The sequence below is a fragment of the Cupressus sempervirens genome, chromosome 7, assembly GCF_028749045.1.
Source record: "Cupressus sempervirens isolate cs-2001-9-10 chromosome 7, ASM2874904v1, whole genome shotgun sequence".
In the NCBI taxonomy this organism is placed as follows: domain Eukaryota; kingdom Viridiplantae; phylum Streptophyta; class Pinopsida; order Cupressales; family Cupressaceae; genus Cupressus; species Cupressus sempervirens.
Window position 1 is genome coordinate 727,129,148 of NC_143124.1, and position 17,232 is coordinate 727,146,379.

Sequence of the window (17,232 nt, forward strand, 5' to 3'; positions counted from 1 at the left end):
TTTATAGTATCTTATGGATCATGATCTAAAATATTATGTGTTCTTATAGGATTTTGTGACACCTTTGAAACCACGTGCTCAATATGGTGAGGGTTGTAGTGCACAACCTTTATGTAAATAATCCTTAAACCTTTAACCATTCATTTAATCTTTTAGATGCTTCTAGCTAGTACCCCATTTGATCTTTATCCATTACAAATGTCTTTGCTAACAATGTATTCTTTAACTCACGACGAAGTGTAGACACCTCCTTTGGTCACCTTTTTGATATTACTGACTACATTGTTAGCAACAAGGAGCTTGCATACATCTTCAATTATACCAACTACAACTGCTAAAATTTCATTTTGCTATATTTTGTTATTTGCTAATCATGCATTATTTTTTTTGTTGGGTGGATTTTATACTCATGGACCTATTTTGTGCACTAGCAGATATACCTATAGTTGAAAGAACAACATAGATCACTACTAGTGAAGCTCAACCATTTCCTAGAGCAGCTCATGTGACTAGTACTAGTTCATTTGTGGGGACATTGTTGCTGAACAGTAAAACTATGTTTCCATTAAAATTACCAAAGCTTCTAGGTACTTTAAAACTGTAATTATTTACACTGTAATTGTAGTTTACTTATACATAATTCCCTTTTGGACTAATAACCCCACGATGTTTTTGTAGGAAATGATGTTTTCTATGATACTCTTTTTGAAATGACATTGAAGCTATTTGGAACCACCATATGCAAAAGGTACGTAGTTTCATATCATTGCTACAATATTTTTCTTTTCTTCTATTTATTGTACTATATTAAAGTTATTTCTTCCATGCTTCATTTATTTAACTCTTTGATTTAACAATTTTATTTCTTCCATGATCAAGTTTGTACATCATGGTGAGCAAGTGGAGCATGTTCAAAGAGTTCAACATGTTGAGGTGATGGCAGATCAATATGTTATTGTACATGATCTGGCATTTTTAGGTAAGAAAAATGCATGTTAGGTTCTACTCATTAATGAAATACTTGTAATAGTAAAACAAAGAAAAAGAGTATGCCGATTTAACCTATTTACTTGTTATTGCAATAGAGCCCCCTTTAGTGTAGCAACCTTGTTCTCCTCAAAATATGAGGAGGCATCATAATTTGACATTACGTGTGCCACAAGAGGAGGAGAATAAGGAAGTTATTGATGCTCCTATCATCCTTTTCCTTAAGAAAGCTAAGAAAAGCAAAAAGAAGAAATGATTTTTAAAAAAATGCTCTTTGATAAACCTTGTTTGATAAACTTTGTTGGATAATGAAAGAACATTTTTTAAAGTAATTATCTATGAATGTTGTGTATTAATATTGATTTTTATGTCATGTTAATGAATATTGTTATGTGTTAATGAAGTCTTGATTAGTATTGAGTATTAATGAATTTTATATCATATTAATGAATGTTATATGATTTTATTGATTGAATGTTATAGTATTTTGTATTAATGAATTTTATCTTTAGAGGTCAAAGGTCAATCTACAAAAAATTATATGCATTTTGGAAATTTTACCCATTTCAAAATTTTAATATAGCTTTCTAAGAACCACTCCTATAGTTTCAGATTTCAGAACACAAAAGGTATAAGTGAGTTTGAATATTTTTGAGAGACATATATTTTGAGACTAATTTTTTTCGTGGAGTTCTTGGCCATAGTTTTATATAATGAAAATCTAGCTCAAGTATCACCATTATAGGTCAAGGTAGACAATAAGGTAGGAATGTAACACCCAAAAGATCTTTGATTTTCCTAAAGATATCTTATTCCAATATATCACTCCTTCAGAAGATAGTCTTTAAGACAAACTCAAATTCCCAACACTGCATATGGGGTCATTATCAATTAGAAACTATTCAAGTGCACCCTTTGAGTATCTATACATTCATATTGATAATGAAATATGTCATATCTTTTAATATTCTACAATCCTAATGAGTTTTTATTACATTAATTAGTTTTTGGTATGGATTTAATATAGTTGGTGGAATTCACATGGTTCAAATAATGATTGCAAAGAAATAAAGGTGTTAGTGATCTATTGGATGTTGTTGCTAAGGAGAATCCAAGGGAAGCAATTTTATTTTACCTTGATGAGTTCATGGCAATAATCTCATCCTAGATGATCTCCTAACATTTAGATATTCATTTGTAAATAATTAGCATATGCTATTACTATTCCATTCCATTACTTGCACAAAAGAAATAGGAGAAATGCTTTTCCTTTACCTTCAGTTTTCAACATTTTAGGTAAATGATGTAGCTAATGCATTGATATTGAATAGAATGTTTAAACATATTTTTTACAAAGAAATTGTAAGTATTTCCAATTCACCTTTTATTTTTTCAAGAAATGAATTGTATTACTCAATAAAGGAATTCTTTTGTTTTTCATGAATAGATACAACTAGTTCTATATTAGTGGAATGTTAACTTGTTTATTAGAAGTTGTCATATGTCAATTGAAGATGATCTATTTCTGACTATAGACCTTGATTGCTACTTCCAATAGTCCTCTTGATCATCTATACAAGGGTAGTCTATAGAGAGATTTATTCTTACCCTTCACCTCACTATTGAAGGTGCAGAGAAGGAGACTAACTTTGAACAAAGAATGGTGGAATAAAGAATTAAACCATTTCATTTATACTCTAATATAGAATAATACTTGGAAATCACTCGTAAAATTATTTTTTATTGTGTTTTCTTGTTTTAGGTGCAAGGCATAGTTCATCCAATTAGTTCATCTACTGACTACATAAAACTCACTTCAGTAAGGTTCTTACATCTCTCAAATTTTGAAACATTTAATATCAAGTATTTTAAATTTAATTATTCTTTCTGTATCAAATTCCACTAATTAATATAGCATAGAACATACAAAATTATTCCACATATGGGGTTTTTGGGGTTGGTCTTATGGTTGGTAAACAACCATTAAATCAGACAAAATAGAACTTGAGGTCCTTCCTAAGTAGGGAGGTTGAGCTTTTGTAACATATAAATATTTTTACTACATGGCACTGACTAAATCAGGTTGCTCTTTTTATTTTTGTGTTTGTTACATTCATTATTGCAATCTTAATTAAATGGTCTAGTGTAGGTTGAAAAATGATTCTATTTTTTTGGTGTAGGAGCCTCTCAACTTTTGAGAGAAAAGTTCTAAGGTTTGATAGGTGGATGCATTTCCACATTGCAATAGGTTAGAAGTTTTCATGGGGCGAAAGTTATAGGTTTGGATTGGTAGATAATGATATTTGAGTTTATATCTTGGAAATCATATTTTGACATACCTCTCACTATCTTTCTTGGAAAGGTGATCATCATCTTGGACTAATCCTTATTCCTTCAAATACAACTAGGAAAATTATCTCTTGAATAGGGCTTCACGATTATGGGAATTCTAGTAATAACTTATGTACATCTACTTCTAACTGTGTAGTTGCTATGTATTTACTTTTTCTAACTTATACTATCTATAGGTGTTCAAGGGCTGCCACTCCTTAACCAAAAAAAAGTACTTGATTACTTATATATTTTTGGTTTAACGATGGGAACATCACATTAGTTTATTGGCTCCCTTTTGAGTTTCCTACCAAACTAGGCTATAATCAGCTATAAGATAGATAGCTAGTCAAAATGCTTATGATAATCTTCTTATTTACTAACTAATGTATTTCATCATTATCTCAAATTATTAATGTTTGATTTAGTTCACTTTAGTATGCTATATTGGAATTGTTGTTTTATGTGCAAACATATTAGTTCCAACTTGGGGACATTACAACATCTTGCACACACATAGGATGAAAGGTGGCAATACATAGACTTGGGAGTTATTTATGCAACTCCTTTATCAGCTCTATTTATTTGAGGTGTTTATCTCATTCTTCACATGCAACAATCAATCTTTAGTGGTCTCTCTTACTTTCTCTCATTGTATAATTATTAGGTTTTATGTCATCTTCATAATATTGAGGGTTTATTCTTCTTCTCCCCTTACAAAATTGTATCTCCTCTTGATTATTTGCTCTGCATGATCTTGGATATTTTAGTTTACATATTCAATCGTAAACTACCCCTTGAAACAATTGTAAATTCAAAAATAAAAGTATATGAAGAACACACAATTTATAGTTATTTTGTCAAAAATACTCATAACACTTTAGTAGACACTAGTAAAATACTACAATGTGAGGAGTGAAGAGGAGCAAAATAGGATAAAAGAAAAGAAAATGTTATCTTAGGGATTCACAAAAATTGAGGTCATAACTCATCCAATAGATGGAAGAAAATGACCAAACTAACCAAGAATACAAGCACTTATATAACCCTAGAACAACACCACTGAGACAAACATCAAAACAATATGTTAGCAAGCTCATAATTATGAGAAAAATACTTCAAACCTTAGAATTTTTTTTAACATGAAGACACTGGGTTGATCAATGACATGAAATGCAATAGTAAAAGAATAAATCACTCAAAGAAGAAGTAAACAATGTTCTAATCACCATCTAAAATTAAAATTAAAATTAATCTTTATCACTATAATTGATCAATAATGGAGTATCATAATATCAATCAATAATGAAGTATCATAATATCAAATGTATTTACAATTATATAAAAATAAAAAATTGCAAAGAGTATATAGTTGTACCCAAACATTACCCACCAAGGACAAATAATTGTTATACTATGGTAACAAAAAATGTACCTGTACAATTAACGTAAAGCTTGGAGCAATGATGTTAAAGAAATATTCTAGTCACCAAAGCTTCATCTACCTCTTTCATATGCTCAAGAAATTTTGAAACATCTCTAAGGCAACCAATCAAGGCAAATGACATTAACCCCAACTTCTGAATTATATGGTACAAGCTCTACTAATGGGAAACTATCATGGGCACATGTAAGTTTTACACTATGCTATTACTTTATTTTTTATTCTTGCCACAAATGTGACTATCACAAGGCATTGATAGTTTTAAGTTTTACACTATGTTATGATATACTTTTTTATTTTGTCCACTTGTGCCCTTGGAAAATAAATGTTACGTGTCACCAGTACTGACAAATGAGTTAGTAGAGATTGGTTACTAGATTTGGGAAAGGATAATAAATGTCATACAAATCAAAGAATTACTAGGAGTGATATGCATTAGCTTTGGAGGGGTTTATAGGGCCCTACAGGTCTAAATATCATACCAGTGATGTTTCTACCTGCATCATCAACATCCACATATATCTTTCTCAGGAGAAACTAAATAGATGGGCATACAAGCTAAGGATAGTTTGAAGGGTTAAAGAAAAACTCAACAACTAGAATAGTGAGTAGTACAAAACAATAGAAGGTCATACCAGGTCTGTATCTTACCCTTTTAGCAATCTAAACTTTCTAGGAGGTGGAGACGGGAGTCTTGTGTGGACATTTTAGCTAATGCATTAAAGGAAATCCATCTATAGTTTATGTTAAGCTATTATTTTCTTGCTATAAATCTGGGATATCTATTGGTGTTGTAGCTCAAATATTAGACATAAAATTACTATATGTTTTCATTGGTGCAATTTTGTATTTACACTTGTAATTTGTGGTTCTTATTTACAATCTCAAGCATTTCATATTCCAATAAACATAAAATTTCAAAAATAATTAGTTTGACAAAATAGGGTGGTCCCTTACATAAGACTTGATAGCTAGCAACATGTTGGAGTTGATAGTTAAAGGCACATCTCTAAAAATTCACTTGAAGCTAAAACAACCATCACATTGGAAGAGTAAAAGCTATAATTGTACCATGTAACCTTGAAAGAGATTGATTCTTGAAAGCATGATATATACATATATTGAATTGATACAATAAACTTGGATAGATTATAATGAATAAAATTAATGCTTATAAAAGCTTAAAGATAAATTATGTGTGAGGATAATTATGACATGTGTCCTTGTCCTATTCTAAGAGACTAAATGACTATAATTAGCTCAATTTAATAATACAAAAACACTCCTAGTTTTGTCTTAAGTGTAATAAAGTAAGGAAGTGAAGTTATTAATGATTGATTAATTGATTAGTGAGGTGATTTCCTAATTACTCCAACTCCAAGTGTCCTTATTCTATGAGTTCTTGTGGGTTTGCTCCATTGATGATTTGAAAGCATGCCTCCATCCTCTTTCCTAGTTATAACATCATTGTCCAATGGAGTAGACAGTTGTTTAGGAGGTGAATGACCAAACATATTTCATTTCAACTCTCATTTGTTAGTTATAAGTTGGTATGACCCAATTATGCAACTCATGGTGAATTTTATGATGTCCTAAAATTGATGATTTCTTTTGTTCATACTAGTAGGTTCGTCATGTTCCATGTGTATAAAATACTAAGTGAATTCATTAGTTAGGGAATAATACTGATGCTATTTTTGTTGCATAGAAAGAGTAAGTTACCATTTGCATATTTGAGGCCTTATAAGTTTGTATGTGTCAATGTTGACACAAACTTTTTGAAATTTTATGAGGATCATATGAAGACATGTGGCTTCTTTAGGGTGCTAAGTTTAAATGCTTATTTATCTTGAATTGGTTTTTCTCATGGAGACCTTGGGGAATACCTATTTTGGCTTTGCATAGCCTAAAGTTGAAGGTGAGCTTGTCTGTCATGAGTATTTGTTATTCCCACCACTATTTGACCATAATTCCCACACATCACATATATTGAAAATCCCTAGCCTTAAGTTTTTGTATGAAATTGTAACTCTTTATAATTTATAGACATACATGTATGAGCACAAATGAAACTTTAGATCAATTTTTGATGCAACACAAGGTACAAGGACAAGTGGACCAAACTCACACTAGAGATTTTAGAAAACATATCATTCCTCGACATAACAAAAATTTAAAAAAAAAAGTGTTTTTCTAACCATTTTTTTATTTAGTGGGGAAGGGGGATAGGTTTGGAAGCTGAAGAGACACTTGGATCAATTGGTTATGGGTGATTAACCTGATTATAAGAACTTGAGGACATATTTCAATTAATTTAGTGTTGTTTTGGTTATGAAAAGTATCATCAAAAGTTTGACCTTTAATGGTTTCCTTAGACTTAATGCTCTATTTTTTTGATATCAAACCATCATAACTCTTCATATTACAATTCAAAGCCTTTTTTTGATATATGGTTAGCTCAATATTGTTGTTAGATTCTGCAAACTGCTTGTTTTGATTTCCAGTTAAACCTAGTGAGTCTCTTAATGCATGCATGCAATGCTTAGTGGTGGCATAGTTTCAAATATAGATTAAAAGCTCATAAATATCTCACTTTCTTTGTCTGTCTTTGCAAGATCTAAAACTGATTATGAGGCACTTGCACAAAAACTTGGATGTAAGTCTTTGTAGAAAATCAAGGGGCTATTTGCCAAATATCTAGTAAAACTTTGCAAAAAAACTTACTTGACTTCATTTAGTTATCTTTTATTACATTTGATTTTTGCATGCAACATGTTAAAACACTATATGGAGGACATTAAATGTAGGAATTGTGTTGTGGGAAGACACCCTTGAATATTCTCAAGATAAATGCTGGAAAGGCAATCCATTTTGGGCATATTCCAGTCACATCCTATCAAGGGCACATCTTCTGTTGAGGGCATGTTGTCCGACTGTGACTAGGTGTTGAAACATCTTTTGTTTTCTTGTGTGTGGCAGAGCTACTAGTCACAAATGGGTAGTTTACAATCACTTGCCAAGCATCAATGTTTATTTATTGAATCTACAAGTGGGAGACAAATTTTGGCTCGTTAAGTATTGCCAACTAAAGAATTTTTACACTATGGTTTCAACTTCAAGCATTTTTTGGAGGTTTTATATTTGTGAACTCAAGCTTAAAATTTAAACTATATATGAGGTTTGGATATACTCAATTAGTTGAGTTCACTTCCTCTTTGGGAATTTTTAATTAGTCATTATATTTATTTAATATTAGCTTGCTCCTATATATATAAACTTTTCTCTGATCCTTTTGATATTATTTGTCACAAGTTCTGAATACTATTCAAACTTTATTCTGAAATTGATTTCTTACTTTTATTTTGTTTCCATAATCATTTAGCTGATTGAAAGTTAAGTTAAAGCCAATAATGCATTAGAAATGAGGACTTGTAGTAATTTTTGTATTTTTGTTGGATTTATCATTCCATTGCTACAGTATAAGGTTGTAGAGTTACGTGATAGAGATGAAAACAAGTACCTAGGAAGAAGTGTTTTAAAGGCTGTAGCAAATATCAATGAGACAATTTCCCCTTCTTTAATTAGGATGGATCTAACTATGCAGGAAGAGATTGACAAATCTATGATAGATCTGGATAAGATAGAAAATAAGGTGCAACTTCTTTCTAATTCTGACTTTTGACTCAAGAGTATTGTATTACATATTGAATAAATTTTTTTGATTCAAGCTATTTGAGCTAGAAACAATTCTAACTATTTGCTACAAGTGGTTGTAAATAGTTAAAGTAAGAGGTTTTATATTCTTAGGAGCATATTAGAGATAATAGGTTGCCATATGTAATCAGTATGAGAATTATATATTTTTAAAAAGTACTATTCACTTAAACCTTCACACCACCACTTGGAGTTGCATCACAGACTAGAATATGCTATACTAAACTAGTAGAAAGGGAATTTATCTAAATATGAAATCAAAGGTATCATTTGAATCTAATATCCAATGGATGTATGATTATTTCAACCAAGTGATAATAAACATATTAGATATACCTACCTTGCTTCTATTCAAGAATGTTACTTCAAAGTCTATCTTAAAGTTTTGGTCATATATATATATATATATAATATCACAAGTCACTTAGATCTTGACAAAGAAAATTCATTCTAAATATCAAGGTCTGTCTTTATGACTCAAAAATTGATAAAATAGAAAAACTCAAAAAAGTGAATCTGAATCATGTCTTCATACCAAATTGAAGGAACTGAGCTCTATGAAGGTTGAACCATCAAAAATATATATCTCCTGTATGCATGAATTGACCCTCAATCTATATCTACTAGCCTATAAGGGTCCACTAATAGGATAATCAATTGCTATAATGATTTCCTTGGCTAGAAGGGGACCTTCCATTCTCTATATAATATATACAATTGGATATTGAATTCATAGAGGCTTCTTATATATGATCGATAACGTTATGCCCTTTCCACATGCTATTTTTTTCTATTGCCTCCTTTCTCTCTTCTAAGATAAAAATTTGGCATTGGGTATGTCATGTTGGAGGGAACAATCTTTATTCATTAATATTTGACAACCACTTTTAACTCTCTTACTAAGACATCGAATATGTATTGAGTATGTGCTACACTTTCTCCCTCTATAGTTTTGGGAGGTTTTATGTTATGAGATGTAGGCAACTATATTATTTACTAAACTTTGATGACTCCACTTCTTACATGGGTTACTCTACTTTGTCTCCCATTCTTGTGTATATTGACACCTCTAAGCGTTTTCATGGGTATGTGGTTTTGATGGTAGGGAATAAGTCTCAGAATCAACCTCTTAAATATGAGGGTCTTCCCTCCAAATTTCATCAATATTTCTCTATTGGTCACCTAGCTACATATCGGCCTTTCTAGTTCTACGATATCTACTACATAGTATGTTGCTAATGATGATTACTTGTTTATGCATGTTCAAAATTCTCCATCATATTACCCCTCTCAATGTGATGAATGCCTCTTGCTTTTGGTGCAACTCCATTGAGTCCTTAAAACCCTATTGTAGAAACTTCAAACTTATCCTTGTAGTCTAATATTCCCCTAGCTTTAGACCAGCTCTAATTGATGTAGTAGTTGGTCACCTTTTACCTTGTGATTTTTTAGTTCTCCCCTCTCATTGTGATGCTTTTTTCTAGGGGAATCCCCCTCTAATTCCCTTCATTCCAAGAATGTGGATTCTAATGTCTCCTAGATTGTTCTAGGTACAAAGAAATATCTTCCTAAGCATTTGATGCAAAATCATGATCATGTGTTAGGTTTCAAGACTACCCATTATAGCCGTGGTATTGTCTAAGTAGGAGCTTAAGAACCTTAGCTCCTCCATTCAAGTGTTGCAATTTCTAGTTAGTTGTTTGCAATTGTTCCTCTTGTTTAGTTGTATTGTTTCTCTATTGTATCTAACCTCATTGGGCATTTTTGGTCTTACATTATGGCATATTTCTAAATGGTTGGACTATTTTCCTTATTTTTTTCTAGTGATCTCTTTTTATTCAATGGTAAAGGTGTCAATCCACCCAATTGATAGATTAAAAATCTTTTTATTCAATGGTAAAGGCATCAACCCACCCAATCGATAGACTAAAAATCAAGAAGAAATTTCATGATAAAGTTGGGTTGTCTAATTAGGGGGTTTATTAGGGATAACCAAAGGCTTGGTAGAAAGGGGCTCTTTCTTCTAGATGATATGCAAGATGAAAAAAGTAGAATGGACTAAAAATGTATAAATCTTGAACATTATCTTGGCATGCTCGACATTAATTATGGAAGAATATTATTTAGTGGTGATTTAGGTTCTATCTAAAAGGGCATGCTTCAATTGGTAAGAAAAATCATCAATAATTAAGGCTAATTGAAGCCTTATTAACTTGTAATTATTCGAAGAGCATGAGTTTTTCTCACTACTATTAGGAATGCAATAAAGTAGAAAATCTCCTCACCAACCATGAAATGGAAATTGATCCTATTGTTGAGTTTTTTGTTATATATTATAAATTTTTAGGATGTTCTAGATAAGATTATTATTTTTGAGATATTTATAAACATTAGATAAGAATGTTTAGGACCTCAAGAATGTAGACAAGTCACTACCACCTGAAGATAAATATCCAAACTAATCATTGACCAAAATGTATGTTGTGGTTCCACAACACGCGCCCCATTTCCTAATGGAAATGGGGGCCCCCTACTTTGAAATTTCGCCTTTTGGACTCTTAGTCAGGGATCTGAGCCATTTTTGAAGTCTCCCCTAGTCCTTGAAGTCATGTTTAGGTTTTGATAGAAGAACCTAAAGGTCAAAAATTCAAGAGAACTAAAAAAAAAGCTTAGCCTAGCATTAAAAAATTTGGTGCACTAGGTGAACCTCCCAAGGTGCACTAGTGTGCCCAAAATTTGAAAAAGGGCTTTTATGCATTATCAAGGCAAAACTACACAATAGCACACCTATGCACTTGCATAGCTATGCTAAAGGTTGAGCAACCTATTTAAAGGGGAGAGGGGTCTCCATTCCTCACTAGCTTTTGTCATTTGCATCCTCTTGCCTTTGCTCCACACCAACGTGCTTCACACATCTACACTTAAACAAGTGTGACACTCCACACCCTTTGAGTGTTGCATCACACTAGGAAAGATATAATGACATCCTCTTCAGCTTCCTTAGGTGAGAAAATAGCATTGAAACCCATAGTCTTCAAGTTCCAAGGTGTTCCAAAAAAATTGAGGTTCTAGGATGACTACTCAAAGATTAAAGATACATAATTGGGGCATATTGATTTGGGGGAATTCTTGAGGATTTGTAACAAACCTACTGAGAGGTCACAAATGGTTTCCTCACTTATCACATCAGGGCTTGTCAACACAACTTCACATTCAGTGTTAGCGCAATCCTTAGAGCTCGTTATGACACTTGTAGAACACTTGGTCCTTGAGGAAAGGGTGCTGATTGTGATAGGAGAAATTGTCCTTAATCTACACCCAAAGAATATCAAAAAGTATTTCATCTCCCTAGGGTTGATCAGTTCATTAGGATTACCTATGAACAAGTAGAAAGGTGGTACTGAGAACACATTGAGGAAGCCTCTAAGATCATTCAGTCCATGTATCTCATAGAGAAGAATCCTTTGGGGAAGAAGATGAGAAAAGTTGATATGACTAGGGGATACATGATTGAGGATATTGGTTACTCCATCATTCTTTTCAATAGAGTTATGGGTCTATCAGTAGCTGGGCACCTAAAAACCTTCATGGTACACTTTATTGAAACAATTAGGAAAGTAGAAATACCACTAGATTGGGCTTCTACTCTTAGTGAGAATTTGTGCAAACAATTCATGGTATTAAAGAACAAAAGGAAGTTCTATATGACATCGTATTTGGTGTATCTGTTGGATGTAAGAGCAATAGACTATCTAGGGTTGTACAAAATGGGTAGCATGCGAGATCCTAATGCATGGCTATACATTGTGTACCCATAGTTGGTGAAGAAGAAGCTCTAAGAGAAAAGCAAAGAGCATAGAATTGTGAATGATGCATTTATATTTGCTATAATTAGATTTATAGAAGGAGATTATGTAAAGAGGTTATCAAATGATGTGATTACATAGATAATAGTACTCAAAGCATACTACATCCAATTCAGAACATTCACATATCTGAGAGTAGTAGGTACCACCATGAACCTCAAGAAGCTTCCAAGGTATCCTTGTGATAGACATGTTCTCTTGGAGATCTCTCGACAAATCTTGTCTTCCTATGGCAAAGTGAGAAGGCAATATAAAAAATGTTGGATTTGGCCATTGGTTATAGGACCCTTTTAGGTAGATCAGAGGCAAGAAATCCCCCTTTTGAGTGTGAATGGGTTCATAATCCCTTGGAAGAGTACAATTCTCCATGGCCATGTTTTGACAACATAGGGAGAGTACATTATTTAGCAGCCAAAACATTCACCCATGAAGAAGCTATTGAAGACCACTAGATGAATGTGATAAATGAATATGACATTTGAATAAGGGATTATTGTAGAATGACTTTGTATCTAGTAGAAAAGGCCATGAAGATGAAAATTCCCTTGAAGATATTGCAAAAAGATTTTGAGAAGTTGTTGGATCCTCTATTCAATAGGGATAAGATAGGAAAAAGGCCTATTATGAGTGTTGAGGTTGATAGAAAGGAAAATTTAGATATCAACCATAGGGCAAGGAACATCATTAAAATGATGTAGGATTGGATCAAGAAACTATTTGAGCTTGATCCAATAATTGAAACAATGATCTTCCATGCACAAGCCCATCTGGCCAAAGGTAGAGGGAAGAAAGTCACCATCCCTACCTTTGCAGCTCAATCACCAGTGAGGCAAGAAATAGTCCACCAACTTGATAGGTTGGTGGGTTATTATCAATCTTAGAAAGTCAAAGGCTGAGGTAAGAGGAAAATAAGTTCTTCCCAAAGAGTCAAGCCAAAAGAGGGTGAAATCCCAACACCTATGCAGCTAGCAAAAATTTATGTATAAGGGTTAGAGGATATTGGGGTGTCACAAGTCTAGGTTGACCCTCAACTACCACTAGTTGCTAACCTAGTCAAATGGAGACAAAATTTGAGATTCAAGAGGTCTCTTTACCTCAACAAATAGAAAAAGCATCCCCTTCAATGCCTAAAAAGTGAAGAAAGATCAAGACTCCGATCAAGAAGAGGCAAAGGGTGATCAGGGAAATAGTCCCTATCCCATCAATCCCAGAAGCTATTCCTAAGGAAGATGAAGAAGATGATGATGAGGAAAATGTACCTTTGAGTAGGAGGACTCGACTAGCAAGAACGAATAGGAGAGGAGGAGAAGTTCTACTGCTACACCATTGCCAATCCAAAAAGAACCTCTGCAAACAACCACATCATAGGATGAAATGAAACAATGGATTGATGAGTAAGATGTAGAGGGAACTCATATATTTAAGATGTCAGATTTTGATTTTATGTTTATAGGAACTAAACTAATTGGGGATAAGATTAGGGATACACCAACCAACAAGCCCCAACAAGAAGATTGGACTCATATGCCACCAGAATCACAAAGGCCTAAGGTTACTTCTTCATCCTAGTATAGGTTACAATTGTTGTGGATAAAGGCTCTACTACTCCTCTGCCATTAGGTACAGAAGAAGAAAAAGTTCAAAAGGAGCAGGAGGAAGAACCTCAACAAGTATTAAACAATGAAGTATCTAGAGAAGGAAAAATGGTTGAATATCCTCAGCTTCCTAGGACACCGAGGTGAGAACTTTGGGTTTCACCAAATCAAAAACTACAAAGGGAGAGCCATCATGAAGGGAAATAATCTTGGAGAGGATAATAAGGGAAAGGGGGTAGGAGAGTAGAATCCTTCATCCTCCAAAGGTAGGACTTCAGTGGAACAAGTTCAAAGATGTTTTTGATAAGATAAACAGGCTTTGAAGGGACCCTGAAACCCTGTACAAATAAAGAATTTTTAATGAAGCCCAAATAAAACAAAACTATAGTCCTGAGGAAGAATGGGTCAAAAAATAGAAGTGACCAGAGTGGCATCACAAATAAAATAGTACACATCAGCCACACAACCAGGTTTTGAAGGATGCCTGAAACCCTATTTGAGACAACAAAGGAGAATCAAGTCACCAAACAAAAGGTGACCATAGTGGAAAAAAATAAAACAAGACAATAACAACCACAAAAATAGGTTTTTATTAGGCTCCTAAAATCCCAAAATGAAACTACTACCAAGAGAAAAAGGCCAAAAGAGCCAGGGGACAACTGGCCAAAAGCCAGGAGAGTCATACTTTCCCTTTTGAGCCCTTCTTGTTAGACCTCAGTGCCATGTTAAAAGAGGGATTGGGTGGCTTTACCTTTTTTCATTTTACTATAGTCCATCCATCATCCACCAAACCAGAAGCCTTCTACCACTAAAAATCAGCACCATCACAGCCAGAACCTAAAACCCCAGAGGCCAGGGAAAAGGACGAAGAAGAGGAAGTGACAGTAGAGACCTGAGACAAAACAGTGGCACCCAGCAAAGGTACCACAAGAGGAACTACCTTGGAAACACCAAAAGAAAGACCAAAAACCACAACTAAGGGAGCCAAAAGTGGATCCATCAACAACAATTTAGGAGAGGGTCGATCAACAGCGATAGGAGCAAAGTCCAATCTAGAAATAGGGAAATCTAGAGATGGACCTGCTGTCACCACTGAAGGAGCCAGAGGAGGGGATAGAAAAGAAATAGAAGTAGAATCCACCCCAGAAATAGGGATAGTAGTAGGAAAACTAGGAACATGAACAAAAATTAGAGATTGGCCAGTAGTCACCACGGAACGGGTTGAAGGAGGAACCTTCTTCAAGATGCTAGGAGAAGAAAGAATATGAGAAGAGTTCTTAGCAGCCTTCTCATACATGTAGTGGTCTTCTGAGACCCCCTTCCACCAAGAAGGGGAAAATTTTAGTCTAGATTTACTTGAAGAGCACCTGGTAGCCAGGTGACCAGTCAAGTGGCAATTCCTGCAGCAAAAGTGGATACCCTCATAGTCTAGAAGAATATTCCAAGAACCAAGAGGAGAATCCATCGAAATCATATCTGGGAGTCCCTTAGAAATGTTGATCTCAACAAGGATGCGAGCAAATGTTGATCGATACAAGCTAGCTGTATCTGAGTCAAATTTCATGAAGTCTCTAAGCACATTCCCCACCTCCACCAAGAAAGGTTTGAACCAAAGATGAAGGGGAAGGTTCAACAGCCTTACCCATAGAGGGATCTTATTAAAAGTTTTAGTCAACGGGTTGAAATCCTTGTGCCAAATTTTTTCCATCAAGGGGAACTTCCCATCCCAAGAGAAATTATTGCTGATGATGAAATTTCTATCATCTGCAGTATCAAATTTCACAACAAAAAAACCCCTTCCCACAGGGTAAATCTGGGCACTCTTCAAAATGAATGGTTCCCAAACACAGGATATCCATGCATGCAAATCTGAAAGAGAGGGCCATAAACCCTTAAAGAAAAAGATAGCAGCAGAAACCATGAAATCATCCATATTAATAGAAATCTTATCAATTATAGAAGAATTTAGATGAAGCATTTTTGGGTTACATACCACAACTGGCACAGCAACACAGAACCCCGAATGTACGGTATCATGAAACCTTGGCTGCATAATCTGACCACCAATACTAGCCTCAAATGTAGCCACATCAGCATAGGAAATGGCTAAACCACCCACAACTCTAGGTGAAATCCTAGCCCAAACAATAGAAGTAGAAGCAATCGTCGTAAAGCTAGACACAGGAGAAGAAGCCAAAGTAGCCATAAGAAAGAAGCTAGATGCAAGAGACAAAACAGAACAGGCTGGGCAAAAATCTAGATGGGAAGTTGAATCCAAACATTAGAGAAAGAATAGAACTTAGGCCCAAGTTGAGCCCAGGCATAGAAGCTAAGTTTGAAGCTGAAGTTAGGCATAAGAGCCAAGTGCATTAGATGAAATGAAGCCAGGGGCCTAAGTCGAAGCCAAAGCCTGGTGCAGGGAGCTAGGCGAGAAGAAAATACAAAAAATATTAGCTTAAAATAAGGAATCCAGAATGAAGCTAGGGGTAGAAGCTGACGTCAAAGCTAGGCACAGGAGCTTGGTCAAAGCCAGGGGCCAAAGCTGAAGCCAAAGCCAAGCACAAGGATCCAAGTGGTAATAAAAAATCAAAAAATCAACTTTAGTTTCAATCAACAAGTTTGAAGATGTTACAAAAAGAGATGATAACAAATAAAAAGGAAAAATTCAATATTGATGAAGAGGACATGATAGAATTAATTGTGGTTCTAAGGAAACCTAAATCCCCATCGAAAGAGGCAAGAACATTAACATTTATTAGAACTAGTATTTATTTGCACAAGTTGCTATCCCTCATCTTGATTCAAAAATAGAAGATTTGAATCCACAAGATTATCAAATCAGAGAAGTTATTCTTGGGAAGCCTACATTAGACACTACTAAACTAATGGTTACAATGGGGATGAAGGAGGTATTTAAAAGTTTGAAATAGGAAGGGGAAAAACTAATGACACTTTGAAGGAAAAATTTAATCCTAAAAGGATATTTAGCCAAAGTTGTTGGTCCCTTGGATCCTGAACACCCCAAAGATACTTTAAGTATAGCTATTGAAAGAAGAGATAGGGGAGAAATTTATTTGGATCCATTTTTGAATGCCTGTTAGTAGTGGTGGGAAATTTTTGAGGAGAAGGGTGTTCTTATTATCCAAGGAAATTTGAAGCTACTTCATGTTATGTAGGAGAATGTGGATAAAATGGTAGCAATTTTGAAACAAGATTTCACTCTTATGGATGAGGTACATACCTAGCAGAAAGATTTATAGGTGTTACAAGTGATTACAGGCTAGAGGTATAGAAT